The sequence below is a fragment of the Rhinopithecus roxellana genome, chromosome 3 (assembly GCF_007565055.1).
Source record: "Rhinopithecus roxellana isolate Shanxi Qingling chromosome 3, ASM756505v1, whole genome shotgun sequence".
Classification (NCBI taxonomy): domain Eukaryota; kingdom Metazoa; phylum Chordata; class Mammalia; order Primates; family Cercopithecidae; genus Rhinopithecus; species Rhinopithecus roxellana.
Window position 1 is genome coordinate 112,906,751 of NC_044551.1, and position 12,817 is coordinate 112,919,567.

At 41.2% G+C, this 12,817-nt stretch overlaps 1 protein-coding gene across 4 annotated transcripts in view; it reads right to left on the bottom strand.

Annotated features, from left to right (window-relative positions):
* The window catches only part of PPP2R2B (protein phosphatase 2 regulatory subunit Bbeta), a 295,801-nt gene that overhangs the window by 219,016 nt on the left and 63,968 nt on the right, over positions 1-12,817 (bottom strand). The window contains exon 1 of one of the 4 annotated variants that reach the window (XM_030927532.1): positions 5,150-5,210. The exons of the other annotated variants lie outside the window; for them this stretch is intronic. The gene's annotated coding sequence lies outside the window, so the exon portion shown is untranslated. Of the gene's footprint in view, positions 1-5,149; positions 5,211-12,817 lie in introns of those variants that run through there. 4 annotated transcript variants of the gene reach the window in all.

The window sequence follows — 12,817 nt, forward strand, 5'->3', positions numbered from 1 at the left end:
ACTTGATCTCATAGTCTCCTTTCATCTTAAGTTCTCAGAGCTAAATACTCTGATGGTATTTTCTTCTAGTCTCAACTCCCAAGAGAAGAAATCTGATAGACTCAGCTAATGTTTTTCTGGGGGGTTGGGGGGGACTAGGTCACATAAAAAGTCATAAGCCCATCTATCGATTGGCTAATTTTCTGTACTCCTGCCCTTCAGTCTAATTAACTGTGCTTGGATGGGGTAGGAATGACTAAGGGTTCAAGATAAGGGGCCTCTCCAAGGAAGTGAAATTAGGATCTCCAAGAGAGATCCACATTCTCATGTACATTGCAACACCATTCCCAATATCCAGATATGGAAGCAACCTAAATGTCTGTCAACAGATGAATGAAGAAAATATGGTATATGTGTACACACACACACATATATATACACACGTATTATATATAAATACACACATATATACATACATGTACATATATACACACATGATATCCCAGTGTATACACACATATATACATACATGTGTATATATATGTATCCCAGTGAATACACACATATATACATACGTGTGTACACGTATGTATATATGTGTGTATTCACTGGGATACCATTCAGTCTTTAAAAGGAAGGAAATCCTGCCATTTGCAACAACATGGATGAACCTGGAGTACATTATGCAAAGTGAAATAAGTCAGATGCAGAATGACAAATATTGCATGATCCCACTTATATGTGGAATCTAAAATAGTTAAACATAAAAACAGAGTAGGATAGTGGTTACCAGGGGTTGAGGGGGTAGGGAATGAGACCATGTTGGTTAAAGGGTACAAAGCTTCAGTCAGACAAAATGAATAAGTTCTGAAGATCTGATGTACAGCAATGTGACTATAGTTACCATTATTGTATTGTAGACTTGAAATTTGCTGAGAGGGCAGATATTAAGTGTTCTTGCCATATATACACAGAAAAAAAGGTAACTATGTGAGGTGATATATATGTTAATTTGACTGTGGCTAATATAGCACATACATCAAATCAAGTTGTATACTTTATACACAATTTTAACTGTTAAATATACAATAAAACTAGAAAAAAATAGGGCCTCTCTATAACCTTTTGAGTGGAGACTGGAGCACAGCAGATGCCCTTGAATGGGGAAATCACCATCAGTAAATCCAGTTCATGCTGAGGGTGATGGGAATATACAGGCTGTGGGGTCAGGCCGTCTGCCTCTGCCTCTTATTGGCTGTAGGACCTTAGGCATTTATGTTAAAAGACAGCTTTATTCACTCACCCATAAAATGGGAATATTACAAATACCTACTTAATAAGGGTGCTATGAGAGTGAAAGGGATGTACAAGTGCTCTCAGCACAGTGCCTGGTGCAGAATCCACACTTAACGTTGGCTATTATCATAATTCTATTAATACATTTTATTAATAACAAATTATAACTGCAATATAACAACTTCTCCAGAGCTAAGCCCAAATTCGAAGATGAACTAGTGCTCCAAGTGGCCCCACTTAACCATGCTGGAATGAAAGGGAGGAGCAGCTGCATGTGTCTGTCATTCAAATCAACGGGGTAATTCTGTTTTTATTGTGAACAGACAAAAGCTGTGTCCTCGGCTGGGTCCAAATGATGAGATTCTTTATGACTAACTGAGGTGGAGGCGATATTCTCAGACCTTCCTGAATGACCCTCACAAATACCCAGTGGTTCTTGGAGCTTAAGGAGTAACATCTGACTCTGAGGAAGTCACCACAAATTTCAAGCTCTAGTCCCATTTTCACCCTTCCTTTTCTCACATCCAGAGTCTTATTTCCCAAATTTGCTTTCCCTGCTCTCTCTAGAATGCATCGGATCCTTCCATTGGAAATGTCTGGGTCAGTACCCAACATCTGGCATAGCTATCTCCAAATTTGTTGGATAATTAAATTCTACCCAAGAACTCAACAGGGGGGTGGCAAATGAATACCTGAGGGCACTGCCTGGCTTTGGAAATTTGAGTGCATATTATCACTACTTGTGTGTATTTGTGAACACAAAAGAATTAGTAAGTGCTCCTGAAACATCATCTCATTCCATCTGTTGTCAAAGTTCACATTAAGCACCAAATCCAAGGGAGCATAATGAGTTATGTGAAAATGAACTTGTGCTTGGAATTTCAATATCCCCAGGTGATGCAAATAGGCACATTTCAGCTTGTTCTGAAAAATCCCAAGCTCTGGGACCTGAACATATGGTCCAAATTATTTAGCCAGATAAGACATGGGATTTCCTACAAGTAGGGTTTTGTCAGCAGGTTGGTAAATAGTTTTTCCTCATCTTGGACACTCCAAATCCTGGTGGGGGTGGGATAAGGATATAGCAAGGTCTTCCCACAAAGGACATGTTTATTAAAAAAGGAGATCAAGCCTTTAACTTGTGCCCCAAGGCTCAGAAGCCAGCACTAGTTAGTTATGCAAGTATTTTGAACCCACAGGACTTCTGGGGAATTGGAAGGAGTCCAACCTGGCTATTAGAACTAAGCTTCAGATAAATTTTACTCCCGTCCTCACTATCAACATTAATAAAATGTTTAAGGAGCTGGAACCAGAGCCATAAGGAATGTTCACGTCAGAGAAAGCAGGATACACAGGGAGAGGAGGAGTGAAATTTAGCTTATGAATTGTTCCCTTCATACGCTCCAAATGCTACTTCTCTCTCCAAAACATATTTATTCCATAGAGCACATGCCTAACGCCATCCACATCTAAATGCTTTACAGCTACTATTATTTAGCTGAAATTAGAACACTTTTTAAGTATTAGGAGATCAAATCCCCAGGCAATTGTATGTAAAATTTCCCTACATCGTGTATTTCTCAGTGCTGTCTGAAACCCAACATTAGAACTACGTAAGCCCTAGCAAATGCCTCATGTTGGGGAATGTTCTAAGACAGTGCTGGGGATTATCAGCCACATTTGTTAACTTTAGTACAATTTAGACATTTTTAAAGATAAAGGTCATTAATATTTTAACATATCATTAAATTTAAATTCAGAACTGAGAACTGTTATAAGTGAGAATCTAACCAGTTTTAATTAGGCATTTAATAAAATTTATTTATGTTAAGAGAAATATTTGGTATCAGGAGAAAAAAACACAATAGAATGAATATTTGAAAATATTATATTCTAGCTAAGTCATGTGGTTTTATTTAAGTCATCATTAGCAGACCTAGCAAATTAAACTTTCAAAGCCCTGTGACATGTGCAGCTCCTAAAAATAAAAGGAAACTTAAGCCAGTCACCTGGTGTAATGGTAAGGAATACAAGCCCAAGTTAGGCATCCCTGTGTTTAAGCCTGCCATTTACAAACTATGTGGTTTTTGGCAAATTATTTTGCCTCTCTAGGCCTTGATTTTTCCATCTGCAAAGTAGGGGGAAATAACAGTGCCTGCTTCATGTGGTTATCGTGAGGAAATCAGGTGATAATTATATAATTAACCGGTCGGCGGCAGTGGCTCATGCCTGTAATCCCAGCACTTTGGGAGGCCGAGGCAGGTGGATCACAAGGTCAGGAGATCAAGACCATCCTGGCTAACATGGTGAAACCCCATCTCTATTAGAAATAAAAAAAAAAATTAGCCGGGCATGGTGGCCGACTCCTGTAGTCCCAGCTACCTGGGAGGCTGAGGCAGGAGAATCACTTGAACCCAGGAGGCGGAGGTTGCAGTGAGCCGAGATTGCACCACTGCACTCCAGCCCGGGTGACAGAGCGAGACTCTGTCTCAAAAAAAAAAATTATTATAATTATAGTTAACATTTATCGAGTCCTACTTCCTATGCACTGGGCATTGCTACAGGCATTTTAATATACATTATTTAATCCTCACAATAACCCAAAGAAGTAGGCACTTTCATCTCTGTTTTTATTTTTTTTTTTTTTTTTTTTTTCTGTTTTTAAAGATGAGAGGAATCCAATGCTTAGAGAAGATCTATGACTTGCTCCAGGTATCACTACTAGCATCTGGCAGACCCGGGACTGGAACCCAAGGCCATCTGTGTACAAAGTTCATAGTTCTGTTGCCTGCCCTCTCCCCTCCATCCCCTCTACACCTGCTCTGATCCATTGCCTTTTAAATTGACTATATTATCAATAACAACATAAACATCTTGACAGCCAGGGTTGTGACTTGCTACTCAATAAATATTTGCCAAATGAATTACTGACTCTTTTGATGTTGTTTAGAAAGACAAAATCAGAATCTGTTTAGAAGCAATGAGGAGTCCCTTAGAAAGCTTAAACGGAAGGTAGGATGGAGACTGTGGATTTTCTGATATTATTATATATTAGACATGAACGTCTTCAAACTGGAACAAAAACTGACAAACAGAATAATTGCAAAATATGTGCCAATGGCCTTGAAATCAAAAGGAGCAGGTCCCCTGAGGAAAAGCAGGTTTAATGCTTCACACTCCATGATGAGTCCTCGAGAAGAAATGAGGCTAGGCAGAAACAAGGCAGCCTAGGTGGGGCTTCACATCCAGAAGTGAAGAAAAGCATTCTAATATTTGAGGGGAATATAACTTCTCAAACTCCAAGAGTTGCTTTTCCGAATAAAGCTGTTGGGTCCCAAGATGGCAGCATAAACAACAGCAATTCTCCTCCTCAAGCTGTGAGGTCAGATTTTATGTGCTGGGAAGAGATTAACTTTATTGCAAGGAGAAGGATTTAATTGCAGAGAGTGATTAGCCAAATGCTTAGATCAATAGAATGCAGGTCAAACTGTGCTCAGAAATATCCATGGCTCTTATTACATAGAAAGTTGAGGACCCAGAAACCATTTGGGGACCCTGAGCCATCTGCACATGAGGTCATCTGCAAACCTTTCCCTAGACCGCAGAAGCATTCTTTTCTTTACCCAGCAATGATGGCATGCTGACTCAAGGAACATTCGCCCCTCCCCCCAACTCTTGGAATTAGAGAAAGTCAATAAAACAGCTGGGATCCTTGAATGCTGTTTTCAAAGTAGAGAAAGGATCCTCCCTGGTCTAGCTCTTTGTTGCCTAATTGCAACAAAAATCAATGGTTTTGAAAACTGAAAGCAGATAGATCATTCCTCATTTATCCAAGATATTTGAGCAGAAGATGGAGCGACATTGTCTAACATACCTTAATTTTCACTCTAGCCAGAGCCCTCTTTATTCAATGAGTTCTGTGTTTGCGTTGTTCTTATGAAGAAATTCATTGATAGCAATGGAATATGGTAAAGCAGATGAGCCTGTAGTACAAATTGCACCTTAGGAAAAAAAATGGAGTGGTTTAAAAGTGGTATTTTACATAAGTGATACCTTACTGGCTAACCAGGCATCCCAACAAGTTGAGACTATGCAGAGGGGATGTGGCTTAAGGGGAAGGCTGTGTTTGCCAACTGGGAGCTCTAAATATGTTGCTCCACCTGGGATCTACACCTGACAAGCAGAGGCCCCAAATTCCCTTAATCGTTGGCAGCTGAGTGAGTCTGACTTCCTAGTTCTTATCATTTATTTCCTAGAATCCAAATCATATGATGGAAAAGACCTAGAAAAGTGTCAAATCCCTACCTTGGAGACTAAAGCCAATAAAGAAGTAACATCAAGAAAAAGGCCAACTCTTTCAGAATTTTCTGGGAGGCTTGCAGGTAACATTTTACTCATCCTGAAAATACATTTGTGAGATTTGGTGGATGATAAAATGAACTGAGTGTGCCACTGAACAAATGGAGAAGCTAGGGAGACAGTGTGTGTGATGTGCACATACATACATGTGCACAAGCAGAAACACGCCTCTATCCAAGGTCACCTAGAGTCAGTGATAAGGCTACGACTTGGGCTAAGTTTCCATCTCTCCCACGAAGTTGTTTTAAGAAACTGTGCAGCTCAGCCCTACCAAGGAAACATTTTCTTTTCCCTGACAGTTTGATACTTCATTTCCACCTTTCCTACTAAGAGCTGTCATTAATTTTAGGCTCCCTAGGAATAAAACATACCTCCAGGAAACAGCTTGTGTATAACCTTTAAGGTATTGCTTGGCTTGTAAAATGGCTCTAGAATCTTGCTTGTAATATAGAAAAAAGAAAAAGGAGAGGTACCTGACTCTTTCTATTCCTGCATGTTTTTGCTGTGTGGTCTCCTATGCAGATTGACCCCAAAGTCCTTATAAAGGCTTATGTTGTTGGCCATCATCATATCCAGCCCGGAGCTTTCCCAACATTAAAAATGAAGCAACAGAGGTGCTGTGATATAATGGAAGGTACTCTGGGAGAAGAGTCAGCATATTTGAATTTTTGCTCCAGTTTAACTAGCAGTCACCAACCAGAATAGTATGAACAAGTGGAGTAATCTCTGCCTTTTGTTATCCGTGGCTGACAAATGGAAAAAGGACATGACAGAATGTTGTTTTGCCAACTGCTGAGTGTCACGTGATGCAAGAGACTGCTGCCACCTGGGGAAGTACAAAAGTGCCCCTGACAGGGGAGCAGGCAATAGGGGACCTTAGTTTTAGCTTTGGCTCTACTTCTCATTGTCCCATTCATTACCTTAAGTCTACCCCTGTGGGTCTCCGTTTCCCCATCTGAAAAAGAGGGTATTGGTCTTATGACCTAGGTGCTCTGAAACCTTGTTACTCTAAGTATGGACCCTAGACTAGGAGCATGTGGGAGACCTAGGGGCCTGGCAGAAACGCAGAATCTTGACCTTCACCCAGACCAACTGAATCAGAACCTGCATTTTTTCAAGCTCCTCAGGTGATCTGTTTGTACATGAAAGCTTAAGAATCACTGGTCTTCAAGATCTCTTCCAGATTTTTCAGTCTATAATTATACTGTAAGCGGTCCAGTGTAGTGCACTGTCACAGAACATCTATTTCATGAGACAGTGGCATAACTTGCTATTTATGGCTAAGGAGGCATGGTAGTATTTTTTGGCTTATAGGTGCACTTCAGCATAGTCACATGAGACCAGTCAGTTCTTGCAGAGGAAAAGTTTGTCTTGGTTCTTCCATATCTTTTCCTCTCTGATCACAAAGCTCAGACGTGGGTTTTGATATACAAGATGATCATATTTCATATTAAAAGATAATGTCAAAGTTGCTAAGATAATAACTTATGCCAGGCACAGTATTAAGTACTTTCATATAGTCCTCATTTCATACTTAAAACAGCCCTCGGAGTAGGTTCTATTGTTATCTTAATTTCACAGATGAGAAATGTGGATCTTGGAGATGTAATTTGCCCAAATTCCAAGCTGGAACGTGACAGAGCTGGGATTTGAATACAGATCTGACTCACACCAGAGTACATGCTTAATCACCAGGGATATGCCCTCTCCAATTCCTTGGTTAAATCTCCTGGGGTACTTTCTTTTCCTTTTCTTTTCTCTTTCTTTTCTTTTCTCTTTTCTTTTCTCTTTCTTTTCTCTTTTCTCTTCTCTTCTCTTTTCTATTTCTTTTCTTTTGTCTTTTCTTTTCTCTTCTCTTTTTTCTTTTCTTTTCTTTTTTTTTTTTTGAGATGGAGTTTTGCTCTTGTCACCCAGGCTGGAGTGCAATGGCACAATCTCAGCCCACTGCAAACTCTGCCTCTGGGGTTCAAGCGATTCTCCCACCTCAGCCTCCCAAGTAGCTGAGATTACAAGTGCCCACCACCACACCCAGCTAATTTTTTGTATTTTTAGTAGAGATGGGGTTTCACCATGTTGCCCCGGCTGGTCTTGAACTCCTGACCTCAGGTGATCCGCCTGCCTCGGCCTCCCAAAGTGCTGGGATTACAGGCATGAGCTACTGCACCCAGCTATCTTCTCTTAAATATTCTCACTCCACCTTTGTGTCCTCACATCATTCTTGCTATTGCAAGCCCAGTCATACAATATTTTAGGCTGGTGCTGTCCAATGGGTTAATCAGTAGCCACATATAGTGATTCAAATTTAAATTACTCAGTTTCTTATATGCACTAGATGACATTTCAAGGGCCCAACAGTCAAATGTGCCTAGTGGCTACCATGTTGAATAGCACAGATATAGAACATTTCCATTGTCAGAGCAAGTGCTATTGCCTAGTGTTGTTTTAGAGAATCTAGTTGCTGAAAATTATCACTCTATCACTGGCCTTGTTCTGTTTCACTGCTTCTCAGTATTGAAAGCTCTACTGTTAAATGCACACCTTAGATACCTTAGAGCCCCATTCACTAAGACGTAAGAGGCTGTCTGGAGAGGAAGAACTGACCAATCCTGAATAGACAACAAACTGGGAGTCCTAAAGCTTGACCCTGACTTCAAGTTCAAAGACAGCATCCCAGAAGCTGGGGCTCTGGCGTGTGTTGCCTGCCTTGCCAGCCTTGGCTCTTATGATTCACTGTGACAACTCTTCATTTCTGTCAGGGGAAAGAAAGTCCAATTGGGCAAGTTTTATTTCCTCTCTGAAATAAAACAGAATTGACTTGCCAAGGTATCTGCAGGGACATCCATTGTGGGACCTTAAATTCCCTGGTAACACTTCTAGTCAATCCCACTTTCATGTTGGAGTTTGTAATCAACATTTATCTCTATAAGACAGACCATCTGCAGGTTTCTAATACCATTTTTATTATTACCTTGTAAATGTAAAATCCTCGAGGCAGAAATGCCAGCTGCTAACACTGGGGTGTGTGTGTGTGTGTGTGTGTGTGTGAGCACCCACTTCTCCAGTGATGAATGTCCTTGGGTCCTCGAGTTTCCAACAGCAACAAAAAGACATACCAAGGACTTGCCTAGAAATTATGTATTATATGGATCCAATGTCAGGGGCTTTGGGGGCAGCTTTCTCTAGTAGACCCACTGACACAGAATGACCTTCCCTTTCTCCGCCAGGGTAAAGCCTTCTATGTGGCTGTCAGCCTTTCTGCTTTGGAAATTAAGGCAAATAATGGAGACAGAAATTCTTGCCAAATGCTCACAAGCAGACACTTCACAGCCGTCTCTCTGACAGGTATTAATAAACAATAGTTATCACTTATTGAAGGCCCAACTTCAATTTCTCTGCTAATTTAGAAATTCATCAAGCCTCTACTAGAAAGTTCTGGGTCTCAAAGAGCAGCCAACCCAGTGAGGAAGGTAAGTATTTAATCTAGTCAACACCCAAATAAATGTATATTAATTGTAATAATGGCTGGGAATGAAAAAAATAAGGCGCTATGGTAGCAATGAACAAAGGAGGCCTTATTTAGAAGCAGTGGTCAGAGAAGACCCTCTCTGAGGAAATGACCTATCAGTTAAAACTGGAAGGATGGAGCAGCTAGCCTGCAGCTAGAGCTTGGTAAGCAAGGAGTGGGCCACGAGGCTGTGGGCACACAGAGACCAGATCTTGCAAGGTGAGCCTTGGTAAGGAGTTTGCTACTAAGAACAATGGGAAATGATTGAAGAGTTTGAGGCAGAAGGCTGACAAGTACTTCATGTTTTTAGAAGATCACTCTAGCTAAAGTGTGAAGAACGGATTGGAGGTTACATGGAGCACAGAGTGGAAGCAGGGAGACGGGGTAGGGACTCTGTAGTGCAGGTGGGAAATAGCAGTGACTTAGACTCACATCATAGTACTGTGGATAGAGATAAGTGAAGAAATCTGTGAGATGTTTTGGGGGAGTACAAAAAGGACTTGCTAGCCAATCTGTTGTGTGGGGGTAGAGTAAGGAAAAATCAGGAATCAAGGATGACTCTCAAGTTTCAGGCTTGAGAAGCTGGTGGGTAGTGGTACTGTGTGCCAGAACTGGTTTTGCATTCATAATTTACAAGCCCGACAACTAGCCTTGTTAAAGTCAGGTATTGTTACTAACATCTCCCTTTACAGATGGTGTATTAGTTCGTTTTCATACTGCTGATAAAGATATACCTGAGATTGGGCAATTTACAAAACAAAGAGGTTTAATGGACTCACAGTTCCACGTGACTGGGGATGCCTCACAATCACAGTGGAACGTGAAAGACACGTCTCATATGGTAGGGGTAAGAGAAGACAATGAGAGCCAAGTGAAAGCGGTTTCCCATTATAAAACCATCAGATTGTGTGAGATTTACCCACTAGCATGAGAACAGTACGGGGAAAACCATCCCCATGATTCAGTTATATCCCGCTGGGACCCTCTCACAACAGGAGGGAATTATAGGAGCTACAATTCAAGATGAGATTTGGGTGGGGACACAGCCAAACCATACCAGATGGGGAAACTCAGAGCAAGTAATTTGCCCAAAGTCACACAGCTGGTGAATCGTCCAGCCAGGATTTGAACGCTTGTCTATGAGCAAAGTTTGTGTATGCTCTTTCCTTCACCTTCATTACCTCATGACTGCGTTTTCTCATTCACTGACTTGCAGTCTCTATGGCTCCTATCTTATTTTTTTTTTTTTTTTTTTTTTTTTTTGAGATGGAGTCTCGCCCTGTCACCCAGGCTGGAGTGCAGTGGTGCAATCTCGGTGCAAGCTCCACCTCCCAGGTTCAAGCAATTCTCCTGCCTCAGCCTCCCAAGTAGCTGGGATTACAGGCATGTGCCACCATGCCTAATTTTAGTATTTTTAGCAGAGACAAGGTTTCACCATGTTGGCCAGGATTGTCTCAATCTCTTGACCTGGTGATCCGTCCACCTTGGCCTCCCAAAGTGCTGGGATTACAGGCATGAGCCATGGCACCTGGCCATATTGCTCCTATCTTTATTAGTCTATCTATGTGTGTATGTATATATATATGTACATATATATACTATGAATGAAGCTATATATATAATGTGTGTGTATATATATGTAAACATGCTATATGTAGAGTATGAAGCAGTGCCTAGTGCACAGGAAGCACCTAATAAACCTTAGCCTTTTAATATACACATATATGTGTGTGTGTATATATATATCTACATGTATATACACTATGAATGAAGCTATATATATAGTGTGTGTATATATGCTATATGTAGAGTATGAAGCAGTGCCTAGTGCATAGGAAGCACCTAATAAATCTTAGTCTTTTAATAATCATTTAAAAAACACTCTCTTGACACACAAACACATGCACCTCACATACCAATTCAACTTCTACACCAACAATTTTGGAGTTACATTATTTGGATGCATGTTTTTGAAAATGTCACTAAGAATGAATATTACCTTATGCCCAACCTGAGGAGCAGCTTCTTCAAGCACAGTTTCCTATAAACTTTGTACCAAATAGTATGCCCCTCCAAAACCAACAGGCCCTTCTTTGTAGAAGTCAAGTGGAAGCAACGCTTAGAGGTATGAATCAGTGTGTCGCTCGATTCCATGGAGACAAATCCAAGTGGGCACTGGCAGCTGCCCGGGTCCTCAGTGAGCTGAAGCAGGCCACATGGGAAGACAATTTTAAAAATTTCTTAGCATCAATAAAATACCTCTTTTTAAGAGCTCCATCTCCTAATTCAAAGTTGAAACCTTCTATTTTCCACTGCTCTGCTCCACTGCTATTTCAGTTATTAGAACACCTGCCGTCTGAACGAGTTTGCCTCCCAAATAGCTGAATAATCAAAAGATGAGGAGACTTGCTTAAGCAGCAGGAAGGAAAACTGGTGAAAGAAAGAAAGGGTTGACGGGCAGCAAGAGGAGGAGAATCCAGGAACACATGAGACAGAAATGGAGAGAGCAAGCAGGAGGAGTCCTGGCAAGGCGGCAACAGTTTAGACCAGGACAGGAAGTGGTAAGAACAGAGAAGAGACAACACCACACTCAGGAGAAAGCAGAAGAAAGGGGAAATAAAATTGCTAAACCCTCTCTTGAAGAATATCTATAAGGCAGTTATCATTATTGTGGCAGTTAAAGCCATGACTTGGGACACATAGAACAGGGACTGAAACTGTGCATACAAAGTATGCACTCAGTAAATGCTTTATAATAGATTATGAGCATCAGAATGGGGGTAAAACACTCCCTCCCCCAATAAATACTGAAGGGGAAAAAAAAACGCTAAAAACAAACAAACAAAAACAAAAACCCTCCATATCCTATGGTCTTTTTTTTTTTTTCTTTTTGGGGGCGACAATGTTAGTTTTCTAATTTGTCAACTTCTTCAAATGCTGCTTTCTTCCCTTGTAGCTCTTCTACATGAAATCCAGAGATGACAGGTCCTTATGTTACAGTAGGTAACTAGTCAAAAATGAGCAGAGTAGGAGAGGGCTCCCCTGCAACACACACCAGGAATGTCAGGAGACCACCAGGTGATGGTCAGGCAGTTGTTAACTCTCTCTAAAATAATAATTGGTCATGGTCAGTGCCAGGGAAAGGCACCCAATAGATGGGAAAGTCTCCCAATAGATAGAAACATCTGAAACTGGTGATCAGCAGCTTCCTGATAAGATCTCAGGAGTTGGGTGAGTGAGCTCAAGCATGCGCACTAAGGTAAAATGGCAGATGACCTCCCTCTAGGAACACTGGACTGGTAAGGGGAAAAGCACCTCAAGTGAGCATGTACACAACTTTAGTAAACACACTGTGCATGTGGTCCCCCCCGAGTGCTGGCAGGCCACTGCTCATGCAGACAGCCCACCCCAAGGGAAGAATCAGCAAAGAAGTAACACAAGACCCCAGAGGTATGACAACATGGAAAACCCCAAGTCAAAAGCCAAACTGCACACTTGATCTCTCAAGTTGTCTGCCTGGCCCTCTTCCAAGTGCACTTTACTTCCTTTCATTTATGCCCCTCAGTTGAATTCTTTCTTCTGAGGAGGCAAGAATTGAGGTTGCTGCAGACCTGTACAGATTTGCCTCTGGTAACATACTTTGGTGCCACATGACTCAGATGCATTCCGCTGCTATCA